This window comes from Marmota marmota, unplaced genomic scaffold (genome assembly GCF_001458135.2).
Source record: "Marmota marmota marmota unplaced genomic scaffold, marMar, whole genome shotgun sequence".
Taxonomy (NCBI): Eukaryota; Metazoa; Chordata; class Mammalia; order Rodentia; family Sciuridae; genus Marmota; species Marmota marmota.
Genome location: NW_025999968.1, coordinates 20,167,599 through 20,184,920, shown reverse-complemented (window position 1 = coordinate 20,184,920; position 17,322 = coordinate 20,167,599). Strand labels below are relative to the sequence as shown.

The 17,322-nt window shown below is 37.0% G+C and overlaps 1 protein-coding gene across 22 annotated transcripts in view; it reads left to right on the top strand.

The window, feature by feature from the left end:
• St3gal6 (ST3 beta-galactoside alpha-2,3-sialyltransferase 6) overlaps positions 1-17,322 on the top strand; it is a 58,103-nt gene that overhangs the window by 8,272 nt on the left and 32,509 nt on the right. For 2 of the 22 annotated variants that reach the window (XM_048803480.1, XM_048803478.1), the window contains exons 1-5: positions 582-712; positions 3,930-4,034; positions 5,516-5,742; positions 6,097-6,181; positions 8,770-8,939. The exons of 4 other annotated variants lie outside the window; for them this stretch is intronic. The gene's annotated coding sequence lies outside the window, so the exon portion shown is untranslated. Of the gene's footprint in view, positions 1-581; positions 713-3,929; positions 4,035-5,515; positions 5,743-6,096; positions 6,182-8,769; positions 8,940-15,687; positions 16,015-17,322 lie in introns of those variants that run through there. 16 more of the 22 variants (XM_015478599.2, XM_015478597.2, XM_015478603.2 and 13 more) reach the window with 13 other exon arrangements.

Here is a 17,322-nt window from a genome sequence, read left to right as displayed (position 1 = left end):
TATGATATGATTTCTACTAAGTCTGGTATTGCCCAGTAGTTGGTGGGTTTTTGTTTGTTCATTTGTTTTTTCAGTATTGGATGTTGAATTCATGGACTGAGCTACATCACCAGTCCTTTTATAAAAATTTATTTATTTATTTATTTATTTATATTTTGAGGCAGGATTTTGCTAAGTTACTGAGACTGGGCTCAACCTGAGGTGCTCTTGCCTCAGCCTCTTGAGCAGCTAGGATTACAGGCATGTGCCATCATGCCCAGTTGCCCAGCAACTTTTTACTCTTGTCTTTTGTTGGTGATTTCGCTTCCTTAGAAATTAAGCAACAGGACTCAACAGACCCTAACCATAAGAGCTTAAAGTTCACCAGGAGGAATTAGATGTGGTTAAAATAGAAGAAGAGAGAAAACACTGGAACTTACTTGAACTGTAGTTAACCTGAAAATGGAATGTTGGGGAGAAGTGGCTAGGAGAACCATGAGCAAAGCAGAATGCCTCAGCATATTTCTAGCACTACAGAATGTATCTTTGTTCGGGGCCTGTGATTATCAAACAATTTTTTAAATTATCTCCTGTGAATTTGCCTTTAGGAGTCATCAATTTGCTGATTCAAATATATAGCCTCCTTCGCCCTTACCTCCTTGTTCTTCTAAGTGAATTACTGTGGCATTTCCAGTTACACACCAGCCTCCTAGGAGTGCATGTCTCTTGATTGGTAAGTTTACTTGACCCAAACAAGCGTCTGAATCAACAGGGTGGAGCTGCTCACTCCATCTGTGTGACTCTGCCCAGATAAGGCCTCTCTCTAAGGTTCTACCTAGGCTACCAGGATCCCTTATCTTCTCTAATATTTAATATAGTTTTATGGAACTATATCAATGTAGGAGTACACAAATCCTGTGAGTATGCCAATAAATTTCCTCACAGTAAACATATCCAGATAAGCTGCCTCCCTGTGAAGAAATAGAATGTTTCCAAACCTCTAGGAGGGCACTGTATGCTCAGGCTAGGTCACTATTACTCTTCTCAGATGTAACTACTATTCTGACTTTCACTATGATATGGTTAGATTTGGGGTGTTCATTTCCCTTTAACTTTTATCATGGGCTCCCAGACATTCTGAATGCCTGTAGAACATCAGAGTCCTTTTCGCTGAGCATGAGGACTGAGTATGCCTAGGAGGATATTAAAGGTTCATTTGTGTCACCCCTAAAATGAGAGATTAAAGCCTGATCACCCAGCATTAAGAAAGTGACCTTATTTGGAAATAGGGTTATGTCATATGTAATTAAGTTAAAATGAAGTCATACTGTAGTTGGGTAGGCCCCTTATTTAATGTGACTGGTGTCCATGTGAAGACAGAGACACAGGGAGAGCACCATGGAAAGATTGAAGTGATACACCTACAAACCAGGGAATGCTCAAGATTGCCAGCAAACTACCCAAAGCTCGGATGGGGCAAGGACAGATTTTCCCCTACAGTGTTCAGAGGGAGGATCATCCTCCCAACCCCTCGATTTCAGACTTCTAGACTCCAGAACTCAGAGACAACATATTTCAGTTGATTTAAGCCACCTAGTTTGTGGTGTTTTGTTCTGGTAGCCCCATGAACACAGAACATCTTCCAGGTTGGGTGCTCTGACCCTGTTCTTTGCATTCCCAGAAACATACCTGGCCTGGGACCTGGGGCCTGGGACCACCAGACTGAGAAATGGTTACACTGTGTCTAAGCTGCTTTTCTCTGAACTGATACACAGACTGCTTCTCTTACCCCTGATTGCTGCTGTCTGTGATGTGTCTCATAGAAATACAGGAGTTTCAGTAGCCCTGTGTGGCTTTTTCTTCATTTCTCCATTCAGCTTTTCACTAGCACTTTTAGACAAAGCCTCTTTGGTTTCCTGAGGTGCTCCAGGCTGAGCTTTGTACATCAGCCCTTCTACGCCTCGTCTGGATCTTTCCCAAAGTGTACTTCCCCATCCTCACAGATTCACACTGGGACCATGTCCCTCATGCAGTTTCCCCTGGTTTCTCTGTTTCAGAATCATCATTAACAAAATAAATAAATAAAGCAGCTCACTGTATTTCTAAAATGAAATTCCTCGAACAGGTTGGCATGTTTTAAAAGAAGACTTCATTTTTCTGCCCTTACGCATATCATTTGAGATAATAAAAAATTCCTTAGATAAAAGAGCAGTCCGACCATTAGATTTTCATCAGTAGTAAAGAACTAGGCAGAGCTTATTAGGCCCCCGGATATACTTTCTTTAGCAAAGGTTGGTTTCAAACCGCATTACAACTTTTCTATTTTTTTTTTTTTTTTTAAATTTGTTGCTCAGTTTCTGGCATTAGGGAAATCACAAGAAAGGTACTGTAATGAAATCCCCAGGGTGATTCCATGGGGCTCTGGCCAATTCCTGCATTCGGTGTTCCTGTCCTCCCTTGGGGACCTGGGGACTCTGCTGGAGACATTTATTTTAAATGCTCTTAGCACAGACTGTCCTTTAGTCTCTGACTTCCCCAGCCTGGAGTGATTACAGAGTAGATGTGCACTCCCCAACTTCCTCTTCCCTTTTGTGAAGAAGCCAGCAATTATTACTCATCACTATGGGAAAGTTTTCTAGTCATTAAAAAAAAAATTACAAACTTAGGAAAATTTCAGAAGTTGAAGTTATGTCAGTTTTGATTTCTGGACTATATGCCATTCCTTATTCTCTTGTTAGGACCCTGTCAGCTGGTGGATCTTTGGAGAAGGAGTTTTAGTTTTGCATAATTGACAAAATTAAAATAGTGCTCTTTCAACCTATAGTTAAGAGGTTAAGGGTGTTTATCTTATGTTTGTATGTTTAAATGTGTACTACATGGACTTAGCTTTAATACTCTGAACTCAGTCCTTGCATCCTATAATTCCATGGTCCATGAATAGATGGATAGTAAATATACCAGATGGATTCCTGGATAGGTGGGCAAAGATGGAGCTGCTCTCTCTGCCTGGACTATTTTCTATAAAAAGTGTGGGATGAATTTTGGAACCATTCAGGATTGCCTCCTGAATCTTGGGAGAATTTTCCTCAGCCCACAAGGATTGCTGGGGTTTGAACTAGGAAACTTCTAGTTGGCTTGCCCATGGAATGTGTTTAAATGTTTTCTACTTGTTTGTGAAAAAGGTACCAAATAGTTGGACTCCATGCGACACCCCCAAGGTATGCTGGTGTTAACTTCTTTCCTTGGCAGCCCAGATTTCTTTTTCTATTTACCCTCTTAGGAATAGTATATACTTCATTGGAAATTGACTAGAAGAGACTTTTCTTTCTCTTCAATTTTGTTTTTATTTTTTATTTTTGTATATTCGTGACTGGATTATTTCAGAGTGTGAAGAATACAGTCATTAGTAAAATGATTACCCATATCTCAAAATATCTACCTTTTGAGGTTTTCTCAAATTCTTCTTTATAGAAGATAATATTAAAAGTATAGGACTCCTGTAAATGAATCTTCACATACATGTAGCCCTGCCTCTAGTTTCCATTAGATAATAAACCTTCATACAATGTCCTTGAGCTAAAAATTGCCATTAATGTGAACAGATCATTGTTTATAGTTACAGCATTTATAGGTCTAACCACTTCAATATCCCACAAGAGGCATTTTATTGTTTAGCTTAATGGTTTACTTTTTAGAACATTGTCTCTTGTGCATAGTAGGCACTTTGCATTCTTTGATTCTCAAAAAGTTTGGTAACTTTTCTGTAAAGTTGTACCTTGGATTATTTTCTGGTCAAAACAGAAGACAAAGTTTTCCAGAGAAACATTGGGTGTGTTTGTCTATAACAGGCTGATTGTTCTGCGCAGCCAGTGCTTATCATGAAGAGACAGTAGCTGTAGTAAGACTATTTTCTGTACTTACTTTCTCTTCATTATATTTTGTTTCAACAGGAATGCTTGTCAGCTTTTCATCCTGTGACCAAAATACCTGACAAGAATACCTTAGTGGAGGAAAAACATTATTTTGGCTCAAGGTTTCAGAAGATTCAGTCCATGGTCCCCTGGCTCCAAGGCAGAAACATCATGGTGGAAGGGTGTGGCAGAGGAAAGCTGCACAGCTCCTGGCAGCCAGGACACACACACACACACACACACACACACACACACAACCCCTTCCAGGGCACACCCGTCCCCCCACCCAGTGACCTTCCTCCAACTAGGCCCTGCCTCCCGGGTAGTCCACTCAGTTGCTGATGAACCCTCACGACCCTCATGATCCAATCCCTGCCTAAAAGCCCCACCTCCAAACCTTGCCACATTGGGGTCCATGCTTTCAACACGAGACTTTCAGGGACATCACAGATCCAAACCATACCAACAGGGTTATTATAGATTCACATAAATTAGAAATTTATTTTCTCAGTTTAAATACTTTTTACTTTTCAAAGATGTAACTATTTTAGATATCTAGGTATTTTTATATGACTCAAAAGGTTATGTTTTAGAAAGAAACTGTTTGAAAATGAAATTTTAATCTTAAAGTATTTCTAGCAATTTGAAGGATTTCCTGGCTTAGCAAACTGTTTTTACTGAACTGGCAAAAAGATATTTGACTTTAAAATAATATTTAAATAAATTCTCTGAAAACAACCTAAATGTCTACTCTAGGGAATAGATAGCTCATGAAATATTTGGTTGATAGGATACTCTATGACATTGAAAAAGAATAAACCAGGCCTTAGATGCGTTACATGGTAGACCTTAAAGTCAGTAGAATATTATGTGTTTACTATGTAAATGTTAAACATCATTTGCCATATAACTTTTATGAAAGTGTGTGTGAGTGTAAATAAAAAGTGGATTGAGTAGCTATCAAACTTATGATAGTGGTTTTTCCTGGGGGAAAGGAACATAAATCTGTATTTTAAAAACTCCAAGAAGATATGGTAATTTTGGTTAATAGGTTCCTGAGAATTTATTGCATTAACATTTAAACAATCTGTGTAATACTTTCTAACAAAGTAGATTCTAACTGATAATCAGACATTTATTAAGACTCTGGGAGTGAGAGTGGGCTATTGTTTAATGTCTTAGTATTTCACAGTGTCATTCTGTGAAAAATGAAAATTAACAGAATGAACTCTGAACATGAGGAAAGCTCCCAGCTGAGCTGGCTCCTGGGGAGCTGTAGGAATATCTAACTGCCTGGGCCCAAACTGTCCTGGGTACCTTTTAGCTTGAGACCTTGGGTGAGTCATTCTTTAGGCCTGTTTCCTTACCTCTGTGACGAGAATAGTCCCCATCTAGTGCTTTTGTGGGGATTGTATGAAGTTGTGCATGTGAAATGCAAGTGTATGCATGCAGCAAAGATCAGCTGTTATTATTTTCACCAGCATCCTTGCTACCCATAGGCTCAGTTCTTCCAGGGTACCATTTTCATTCTCACCTCAGAATAGTTGTCAGTGCTGTTTCCTATTGTCTGGAATGTTTTTCCTTACCACTGTGTTTCAACTGGTTCACTTTTGCTTATCTTTCAGAGATGCTTCTGGTCCTTCCCTACCTGGTTCAGTTCCTGCAGCTTGCTAAATATGCCACAGCTGTAATTTGATAATTACTTATGATGACTTGCTAATGTCTGCCTCTCTTGCTGGGTTGCAAACGTTTTTCTTCTTCATGACTATATCACTGGTGCTTTAAACCGTATCTGGCCTCCAAGAGCACTGGGAAATTCTGTATTGACAAAATCAACAAGTTACTCTAGAAGGTAAAAACACCATGCAGAGATAGTTCACCAAGAAGTGAATTTGACGCAATGCACATTGCCTTAGGTATTAATCCACTGATATTCGGAAGTAAACTTAAGATTATAGGATTTCATATTATCATGTATTGGTTTTTTGTAATAATAAATTATAAGGTACTCCAAATAAAGACCTGACCCCTTATTTGTAATTTGGCCTTAGGAGATCATCTAATGGATAGTGGTTATAAATACTATCACATATTTTTATTTGCTGTGAAAAGCAGGACAGTTTGCAATGCAGAAATCTTAAGGTTTTGTGTTTACTCATCAAATTAGCCACTCTTAACCTAACTTATTTTTTTCTTTTAAAAATAGCAGAAGAGGTAAAGAAGAAAAATTCACTGATAGGAGATACTTCAGAAGGGCCAGAATAATCTAAGCTCATTTCAAATGAACTAACATAAGTAGTTTGAACGGGATGTTATTTGTAACTTTTATGCAAAGCCAAGCAATAAAAGCCTTTTCGAGGGGGACTTTTACAGTCAAGGAAAAAGCAAGAAACCAAACCAATTCTCTTTTATTTTAAAATTTTGGGGGGTAACTGGGGATCAAACCCAGAGCTTCATGCATTAGAGGCAAGTGCTCTAACACTGAGCGAATCCTCCCTTCCCTGTTGCCTGGTTCCCTTTTAATTGTAGGACTGTTTAGTATGGAGAGAAATATAAGAATAATTTAAATTTTGAGGAAGAGCTATGTATTCAGATATCAGCATATTGCTCCAGGAAAAGTAAAACACAGGATTTGTAATTGAAAGCCCAAAGTTTTTAGATAAATTGAGGAGTAGAATAAAGTGAGACCAAGCAAGAACCCAGACTTTAAAAACATTGAAGAAATTCTTATGATTCAGATGGGAGGTAGGAAGGTGAAATTCTAGGGTTAGGAAAACAGTGCAAAGCCCCACACTAACAAAGACTCATCCCCTTTAGAGACATGATTTTGTAATGGAAATCACTGGGAAAAATTAATTTATAGCGGTGTTTTTTTAAGGTTCAATGTTTCTATTAAATGTAGAATATTAAAATACATTTTCCATTCGTTCATTGTTTTCAATTACTTTCCAAGCTCAGATTCAAAGCAGCATTTTAAAAAAATGAAAGTGAAATACATTTTCTTTAGAAGTATGCAAAATTAATTATTACTTGGAGTATAATGTTAGGGGTACTGGAAAATACCGGGCTCCACATTTTTAGACACTTTGTATAGCAGCACCAGGACGCTTGTTGTAAGTGCAGATTATCAGACCTGTGATTCCAACCTGATTGAGAATTGGCAGCTGAACAAAGTGCTCACATGATTCAATGGAGATTAAGATTGAATAAGCATTACTCTACAAACCCCTGCCAAGAGGACCTTAGAAAAGAATATCTTTAGTAATGGGTGACCCACTATTCAACCATGCAACCTATTATTATCTTTAAGCACCCTAAATATGATCAAGTTCTTCCTAGTACAGAGAGAGCTCAGACCTACCTCCTTAAATTTTTCATTCCCTGACCTTTTTGTTTAACGCCCTGGAAGCCTTCAGAACTAAGCTAATTCCCCTTCTTCTTGAAGGCCATTCAAACATGAAACTGGGCTATTTTGTTTCTTTCTGGGTAAAACTAAATCCCCATCCTCAGCTCTTTCTGGTAAGACACTGCTTGAGTTTTCTTTACTAACTTAGTCAGACTAAATAATCCTAAAAGATTCTTTCAACTTGTAATTGATCCTTTACTCCAGTTAGTAATAAGTGATAGTGGATGGAAGATAATAAATGCTCAGGAGTAGTACTTTTTGTAAATTTGGGGAGAATAATTCTGATGCACAAATTTGTTATGTTCTATAATTTCTTTAGGTTCAAAAATCTGTCTCATGGTGAAGAGTTCTCCTCTATTATAATAGTAGCCACTGAAGAGTACCACTTTGCTTTTCTCCTAGTTTCTAAATGGGTCAAATATTTAGTACTTCAAAGTGTAATATATATAAAAATATATGAAAAGAATCATTTTCTTTTGCTCTATGAATATTACGATGTATGCACTTTCAGAAAAAAATTCCCCTGTATTGCATAACTCAGACTATCAACTGACTGACTTTGTCTCCAGGACCTGTAAATCAAATGTTGCATGCATACAACGAACAGATAGATATTATCTCTGTGTGCTCAACTTTTAAATATTTTTTTTTACTTGGTGGAATCTGTTTTTGCATATTACTATATGATTTTCATAATAAGCAAAATTATTTCCTGTTGAGGACATTAGATTTATTAGTAGCTTCTGATACAAAATATTCACCAGAGTTTTGCATTTTTGATATTTATTTCCTAAGAATGTTTTAAAAATACAAATAATTTCTAACAGAAGAAAACATGCAGTTTTTGTTGGTTAATTTCTGTGTCAGTGTTAGTCTGTGTAAGAAAAGCTATAGTAGGAGCAATGTAAGAATGTTTTTCAACCTTTTTTTTTTCTTCAGGAAGTGGTCTACAACACTTTCTGACACTAGTTGGTCTTGTTAATTCACCCACACTTCCTTCCTGCTTTTTTCTAGATATTTCTGTTATTCTCAACCTCCTTCTGCTCTCTTTCTTTCATCTTAAGGTTTTGAGGGGCAAGCTCCTTCGCTCACCTCTGCATTTAGCAATAAAGCTTTATACGTGTGGAGAGAAGCTGAAAAATAAAACAGATGGCTATTTCATTATCAGGTTGCTTTGGATTAATTGAGCTGGATATGTTATTTTTCTTGAGGAGATTGAGCAGGATCCTTTGGAAGACCAGCCAAGAATGGCAGTAATACAATTTATGCTATTGATTTGGCTGTTGAATTTTTTTGTTTATTTCATTTTGATTTTGCATTTAGTAATTTTGTTACCCTGTAAAGCAGTGTATAGGAGTTCAGAAGTGAGTTTATTAAAATAGTGTTTTCATTACAATTTTTTTAATGGCTTCAGAGTTTTCTTGAGTATCTTCGCTATTCTTAAAAGTAAGATATCTTTATGTTTTATTTTAGCACTTGCAAGGGAAGAAACAGCCAAACCCTGGGTCTTGGATCATTTGTGGTAGAAGGCCTCAACAATTTAGCAGACAGCCTCCTGAACCTTCACATCTGGGTCGCTCCTAACCACACTCTTCATCTTTAGGAACAGAGGGCCATTGAGAAACAGATTCCTAAAAGTGCCAGTAAACAAAGATAACTCTATCATTATCTTAGATTCTTTCCATGTAAGTTTGAACATTTGAAATGTTCTTATACAATGTTTCTGTTTTTAGCAGGTGGTGTTAAAAAACCCCTCTGTTTATACAGCTGCTTGTTATTTGCCCTTATACCAGTTTTGCAGGTGCCCGGGAGGCCCATGAGAATGTCAGTAAAACCAATCAAGGCCTTTTCAGAAAAAAACAAAGTCAAGCTACAGAAATTTTAACTACAACTTTTATTTTCAATCCAAATATGCCTACTCTGTGGCTGTTCTAAGCTAATATGGAAGCAAGGAGTAAACAAACTGAAGTTTAAAATTACGACATCATGTGCAATGCAAATGTTGTAGAAATTCTATTAACAACTGTAAAACCTCGGGCAAGAGATTTGCTCTCAATATATCCCAGTTATCCTACTCCTTAGTATTTACCTAAAATAACTAAAATCAGCATACTACACTGATGCAGAAACATCAGTCTTCATAGCAGCAAAATTCACGATAGCCAACTTAAGGAATCAGCCCAGGTGCCTGTCAACTGATGAATAAATTGAGACGATATATTATATATACACAATGGAGTTTTACTCATCCATAAAGAACAACAAAATTATGGCATTTGCTGCTAAATGGATGGAACTAGAGACCATCATGCTAACTGAAATAAACCAGACTCAGAAAGTCAAGGATAGAATGTTTTTTCTCAAATGCGGAAGCCAGAGCAAAGGAAAAGGAATAGGAAGAGGATTTAGATTAATTGAATAGAGGAAGGAGCTTGAGGGGGAAGAGAGGAAAAACGAGAAAAGAGAGGAAATACAGAATAAATTTGACAAAGCTAGGCTATGTACCTGTGTAAATATACCACAATCCCACCTTTATATATATCTATGAAGCATCAATAAAAATGCAATTAATAAATGGAGAGAAGACCACTAGATGAAAAGGAATATGAAGAGGGAGAAGAGGAGGGAAAAAAATGAAGCAATAGAGACTGAAATTAAGCAAATTAAATTCCATGCATTTATGATTATGTCAAAATGAACCCCACTATTATGTATGATGATATTGCATTAATGAAAACATTTAAAAATGGAGAGAGGGAGAGGGAGAGGGAAAGGGAGAGAGAGAGAGAGAGAGAGAGAGAGAGAGAGACTTGCTCTTTCTGGGCCTTGTTTTCTCAATAAAACTAATTCTAATTCCCTTTGTATTTACATACAGCAATTAGCAGTAATTAATTTCATTAAAGTTCCCTTAAACAACTTTGTTTATTCTCCTTACTATTCCTGAAGACTCATGCACAAATTTAGGACACCAGCTTATTACCTTTTTTTCTAAAGTTTAAAACAAAAGTGCCCACTAGGAATTGGCTACATGTTTAACCAGTGAAACTTGGTAGTCTTTCTGATTCATTAAGGTTCAAGAACCATTATTCTAGCAAATTTGTTACATTGCCGAGTTGTTTGGCCATCTTTTTGTAAAGGATTCATATTGACAGAGAACATTATGCTTTTGTGATTCTGGAAAATTTGGATAATCACAATGGTCTTGGATTTTGTCCTTAGGAGTCTCTAACTCTTGCTTGTTCACACTGAGATTATTTGTGGCAGTTTCAAACTCCTTCTCCAGCATAGTCCTGAGCCATTTACTATGGCTTGCACAGCTCTTGCCTGCCACCAGATAGGGTGGCAATGGGGCTAGATACTCAAGTTTCTTACTTCTCGGAACCTCTAATTGAATAGAATCTGGCTTGTAATCTTGGTGATGTGTGCATCTGGCTTTCCTGTCAATCTTCACTTTATTATAAATGATACCTATTTGCCAACTCAAATTATTTGTAGAGTTCTTCATTTTTTTTTCTTGCTTTAAGATATTAGTTTGAAATGCTGGGTTTAAATCCGGATTTGTTATGTGTTTGCTTTTTAAGTCTCAGAGCAGTTTTATTATGAAAGGCATAAAAGGATGGGTTTTCTATAGCCAGAAATAGGGTCTAAGTTTTGCTGAAGACTTACTACTATTTTGAGTGTCTTGCATTTTATATTCAGAAGTGGATTAGGAAGATTTCATGTCACAGATACTTTGAAATGTTAAAATTAATGTGAAGAAATAATAGCTACCACAGTAATGGAAACTTAACTTTTTGAAGCTATCATTATTAGCACAATGTCACAAGTTCATTAAGAATCATCAGGAAGTTTTGAAGCTCATTTATTTTAGTGAAGGCTTGGTATACAGTAGCTAGTTCTTCACTAGTTGGAAAAGAATTAAGACAAGAATAGATGAGTCCTTCCATGTGCCAGATACTTAGATGCTTTATATTTATTATTTACAATAGCCTTATTGTATTATTGTACATTGCTGTTGTTATTGTACATTCTATAGAGGAAACTGAAGTATATAGAGGTTAAGCAAATTTCCAGGAGTATATAGCTAGTGAAAGGAAAAACTGATGTTCAAATTCAGGGGGTCTGATGGTTGAGCAAGCTATCTTAACACCTACCTATGCTGCTGTCTACAAGAACAAATTGCATAAAGATGAAGAAGTAAAATGGAAGAACCAAATTATAGTAGTCTTAAATGCTAGTCTTATTGATTTTTATGTTCGTTTGTCAGACAATGAGAAGCCAGTGAAAGTTTTCCTGTGGGATTGGTAACAAGAGGAGATATGAGCATTTCCCCCCAGGTATAATGTATGGGCTGGTTTAAGGGGGGAAGATTAGAGATCATTGGGAATAGCTGAGGTAAGAAGAAGTGAGAATGTGACTTTAAAAACAGCATTGAGATGGCAGCCTGAGAGCACCTGTCCTGAGGTGGGCAGAGGCTAAAGAGATCTAGAAGCACAGGGAGAGAAGTTACTGAGATTCAGGCTGGTGCCTCGCACACAAGAGGAAGTGGTTCAGGAATTGAACACCATGGATATCAGAGAGGACTGGAACAAAATGAAGATGAGTGTGTTTGGCAATAGCTATTAATTTACTCCTGTATTGACTTGTTTTTTTTTTCTTATGGAATAAGTAAATACTATTGTGCTAGAGGATAATCCCCATAAAAACGCTCTTCTATACTGTCAACTCCATTACTTATTGGCAAGATCACCTTTGACAAATTTTTAATTTTTTTTACAATGCCAATTGCTTGATGTTACTTGCCTAAATGCCCTCAACCTTTCTGTTCTTCATAACTCTAAGGTGTGTAATTCTTGGGTCCACGTTGTAAATAGCAATAATTGGAAATATTGTTTTGAATGTTTGGCCGGTGATTCATTTGGCACTTTTAGGTGAATAAACAGAAGTAGAATGAAGTGTATGGTATAGGTATAATGTGAAGAAAGGAGTCCTACCAGTAGTATCAAAGTGATACGGGAGTAGATGGAAGGGTAGGATGGACAAGTGTGCAAGGAATTTAAAAAGAAACCACAAACATTCCCTAGAATGGTGAGAAATTTTTCTCAAAGCCACTTCTCTTCAAAGAGAATCTGGGTAGTTCCTTCAGGGAGAATTCTGTTGATTAGAAATTTTAAAAGGTCAAGCCCTAAATACTTGTTTAAGGGATTTACGATGGGACTTAGAAGGAGCTTCTAGTTCCTCTCGAATATTATTTTCTGTGAGGCCCTGATCCTTCCAGGGGGTTTCATTTCCTCTCTCCTTGACCAATGCTTTTCAAACACTGAGATCACTGAGGAAGAGTCTTGTTAAAATGCAAATCCTGCCCTGTGAATCAAAGGGTGGGGCTGAGATTCTGCATTTCTGCCACTTTCCCAGGTGATGCCAATACTGCTGGTTCATGGAACCACACTTTGAGTAGCAGAGGTCAAAACTATTTTGCTTTTCTTCTCATTATAGATAATCAAAATAATTTTGAATCAGTGTAATTCAGCTCCTTTACCAGACTGTGAGCCCTATTTTACATATCCTAGATTAGAGTACATATACAATATGTGTGTGTGTGTGTGTGTGTGTGTGTGTGTGTAGATACATAGGCAATCTCTTATTGATGTGAATAGGTTAAAAAAATGTTACTTTGGTCAATGATTTGTATTATTCAGTATCCTCAATAATTTGTATAGTATTTGTGTAATATTTGTTTAGGTAGGGGGTTTTAACTTTTAACTGAGAGGTTGAAGTAAATGTTTTGTTAGAAAATGAGCACCAGAATATGATGTGAAGTAAGGTTTTCAAGTAAAGTTAAAATACATTTGATGTATGACTTATGAAAATGTATTTCCACCCAAAGAATTGTACTTGAATATTCTATGCAGTTTTATTTACAATAACCAAAAATTGCTAAGAAATTAAATGTCTATTGTGTAGTGAACTAATAAATTGTCGTGTGCCATACAATGACATGATGCTTAGCAGTAAAAGTAAATGATCTTCTTGTAAATTCTGCAACATGGACAGCTTTTTCAAAGGCATTATGCTAATTGAAAGAATCCAGGAATTAGATACACACTGTGAGATTACATTTATATGAAATTTTAGAAGAATTCAATAGTGAAATTATAGTGATAGCTGATCAAGTTGCTAGGGGCCAGGAAGTAGGGGAAAGGAATGAGGAACTTTGGGGGTTTATGGGAATGTTTAGTATCATGGCTTTGGTGATGGTCACATACATGTATACATTCTCCCAAACTCATCAAATTGTGCACTTAAAAGTGGTGAATTATATTGTATAAAATTTTATCTCAATAAAGCTAATTTGTTTTACAAAAGTAGCCATAGTCATTACCTGTTCACAATACCTAATACTGTTTTGGAGGTTGATATCTTATCAGTAGAATATTAATTAATATTAAGAAAATTTTTAAAAAGTATCCCCTCTTAGAGAGCTGGGGCCTGGGGAGAAACCATGAATAAACAGAAGTGCCTTTAAAAGCTTCTTTGTCTATTTGCAATGGAGCTGAATCTAAAGCAAGAGATCTCAAAAACAGGAACTCCAGTTCATTTATTTTTAGCATGCAGTGTCATTGCTATTAGTTGAATGATTGTAGTGTGTCTAGCTGTGCTATTAAAAAAACAAAATTCTGCTGAAAAGTCATTTCTTTCCTTTTCATATTCTTTCCCTTGAGTGCACTACATTTTCTGTAGAAGATTTGGTCATCTGCTTTGGCAGTAAGGGCTTAGATTCAATTAGAGATGCAAAGATCTGTCTCCATATGCTCAGTACAAAATCTGGCAAAAGCTCTGGCTTTCTTGAGAGACTGCAAGAGAAGGGGTGTGTGTGTATGTGTGTGGTCGCCTATCAATGTGTTAAGGAACTGGGGGAGGTGAGGGAAAGATAGTCAATTGTACATGTTCCCCATTTTCTTCCATGCAGGAAGAAAAGAGATATATATTTACCAATCGAGCAGCATTTATGCAGTTGCTTCAATTTGTTAAAATTACTCAAACTGCTTTTTTTGAAGGGGACATAAATTAATTTATAATTTATGCTAATTTATTCAATAAATGTCAGGGTTTTTTTCGTGATTTGCACAAAATAACAATAGCTAATACTTGCAGATTTAAATTAAGCTTCTTCAGGTGTAATATTGCATGTTGTTAACTCTGTATGTACTGTTCTTTATTTCTTTAGTTATTCACGAATACTATTCCATCAACTACATCAACAAGACTACTAATTCCTTAAGATTTATCTCTTTAATTGTAAACTGAATAGAGTTTTATATTATAGTGTTTTCAAATAAAGTGTATTTTGTTTGTTTTGAGATGGAGTTTCCCTATGTTGCCCAGATTTGTCTTTTACATCTGTGCTCAAGTGATCCTTCTGCCTTAGCCTCCCAAGTGCTGGGATGGCAGGCACATTCTTCTGTGTCTGATTTTTAAAAGTGCATTTTAATAAATGCATACATTTAATGAGTATCAACCCTTTGTTTATATTTATTTTGGTGCTGGGGATTGAACCTAGGGCTTCATGAATGCTAAGAACACGCTGTACCATTGAGCTCTACCTCTATCTTCTACCTTATTTTACTTTTAAAGGCATTATTAAATGAATATGTTACAGTTTTTAAAAATACAATAATTATAGTTTTCCATAGTGTGCAACTTGAAAGTATGGGCTTTGAAATCAGACAGTCTTAGTTTGAATTTTGGCTACTACTTTGAGTATTAAACATCTCTAGCAAAAAGGTGATAATACCCTTGACCTAATTATTATGTGCAAAAGGGCTTGCTGGAATGGACTAAGTGCTTGGTAAACTATGCTGTTATTTACACCTCCTGCAAGTGGAGGTGGTCCTTGGTATATAAAAAAGGGTACCCCATACATTGGGCTATCCAATTAGAAATAAAGACAACCATACTTTTTTTGGGGGGGGTGGGTAGGTACTAGGGATTGAACTCAGGGGCACTCGACCACTGAGCCACATCTCCAGCCGTATTTTCTATTTTATTTAGAGGGAGGGTTTCACTGAGTTGCTTAGGACCACCATACTTTAAAAAAGGATTGTGAGTTAAATAGGACTGAGCCCTTTACATCTATCACTGTGAGGTCCTGTGCTTATCCATTAAGTCTTGTGTTATATGCAGATGGCCAGGTCTAGGAGGCTTAAGTTTAGAGGACCTTTGGGTTGGGACCAAAAGAAATAGATATTAGCTGGGTGTAGTGGCGCACCCTGTAATCTCAGTGGCTTGAGAGGCTGAAATAGGAGAATTATAAATTCAAAGCCAACCTTAGCAACAGCGAGGCATTTAGCAACTAACTCAGTGAGACCCTGTCTCTAAATAAAATACAAAATAGGGCTGGGGACATGGCTCAGTGGTTGAGTGCTCCTGAGTTCAATCCTCAGTAACAAACATTAATGCATGGCTGGAGCTGGAGGGTCTGTCCTAGATTTGTTTACACAGGTTTGTTTAAAATGTCCTAGGCATATAACTGTAGAGAATAATCACAAAACTGAGTTGTAAATACAAAGAGGAAGGCAGGCAAACTGCAAAATCTGTTGTAGACTTCAGTGTGTATCAGTGTGAGCTGAGGGCCAGCAGAGACCTGAAAGGAGGAAGGCTTCTCAGAGGACTGAGTGGACACAAATGTTAACAGGGCCACCTGGTAAAGTTGTGGAGGTAAGCTATGAAGACAGATACCTGGCTAAGGGATAAGTTGTGGCTGAAATCTAGCTGTTGCTAATATAATAGATATTGGGTGCTCACAGGACTATGTAAAATCAGAGGAGCTGTTATTTTCTAATTTGCACAAAAATTCAAGTTATCAGGTGGTATTAAACAGCATACTGGATGTGAGAGGAGATCCAGTAGTGGAAAGATAAAGTCATCTGTCACTGAGGAAGCAGGAAGGAAAGGGAAGCCTTGCTACAGACTGGCTTGGACATGATTTTGGATCCTAGATACAAAATTCACTGAAAGATTGGCTGAAGAGCTCCTGGGGCCTAAGAGAAGAATAAAGACTTTACAAAACTATGATATCATTTAAGAATACAGCAGCAAGAACCCATTTTCAGCAGTTGTGACACCCAAGATTGGCACAGGTGCAATAGGAACTGGACCAAACTATGATCTCTAATCAAGGGCTCCTGGGGCTCCCTTTTCTTAGGCCAGGATCAGTCCCAGAACTTGGTGACTGGGTCTGAAGAAGGGCTTTAGAAAGCACCTGCAAGGCCAAGGCTGTTTCTTTCTTGGTGTTATATAATATTTATTGAGATACTTTTGTACTTGATAAGTAGAACAAAGTTTCCAGAATTCTTGCTGAACACAATATTTTTTCTAGCTGGTTGAGAAAACAAGCTCCCTTTGGTTTGAGAAAGCATTAGAATAATCTGCAAATAAAAATCTGATGAGTTTTAAAGTGTCATTCCATAGGATTTGTTTTGTTTTTATAAACAATGCTAACATGGTTGGGAGGAGCAGAATTAGAAGGAATGGGGTTATTAGTAATATGGTTTTATTTCAGCAGAGTTTATATCAAAAAGACTATAAACTTTCAATTTTGCCAATTGATGTTAAATAGATACTGCTTAAAGAGTTGGTAGAATTGATAAATTAGAGAAATGTCATGTTTTGTCTGATACCAAAAGAATGTGCCTGTGCTCATTTGTGAAAGCTCACCTCTGTGAGAGGCTGTATGGTACAGGGACTCTGGTGTGGTAGATGTAGGTTTGAGTCCCGATTTTGCTGCTTGTGAACTTGGGAAAGTTATTGCACCTCTCAGACCTTCAGTTTCATCATCTCTAAAATAAAAATTGCAAGTTTACTACTTCCCTCATAGGATCATTGACAATATGACATAAGATAATGCACCCAAAGCATTTATCCTACTTGGCACATGGTAAGCACTCATACTTCACAGGAATTCAGATCAGCTGTTATTCACTGAGCATGTGCCGTGTACTAGGCATTTAAGGTAAAAAAGAATTA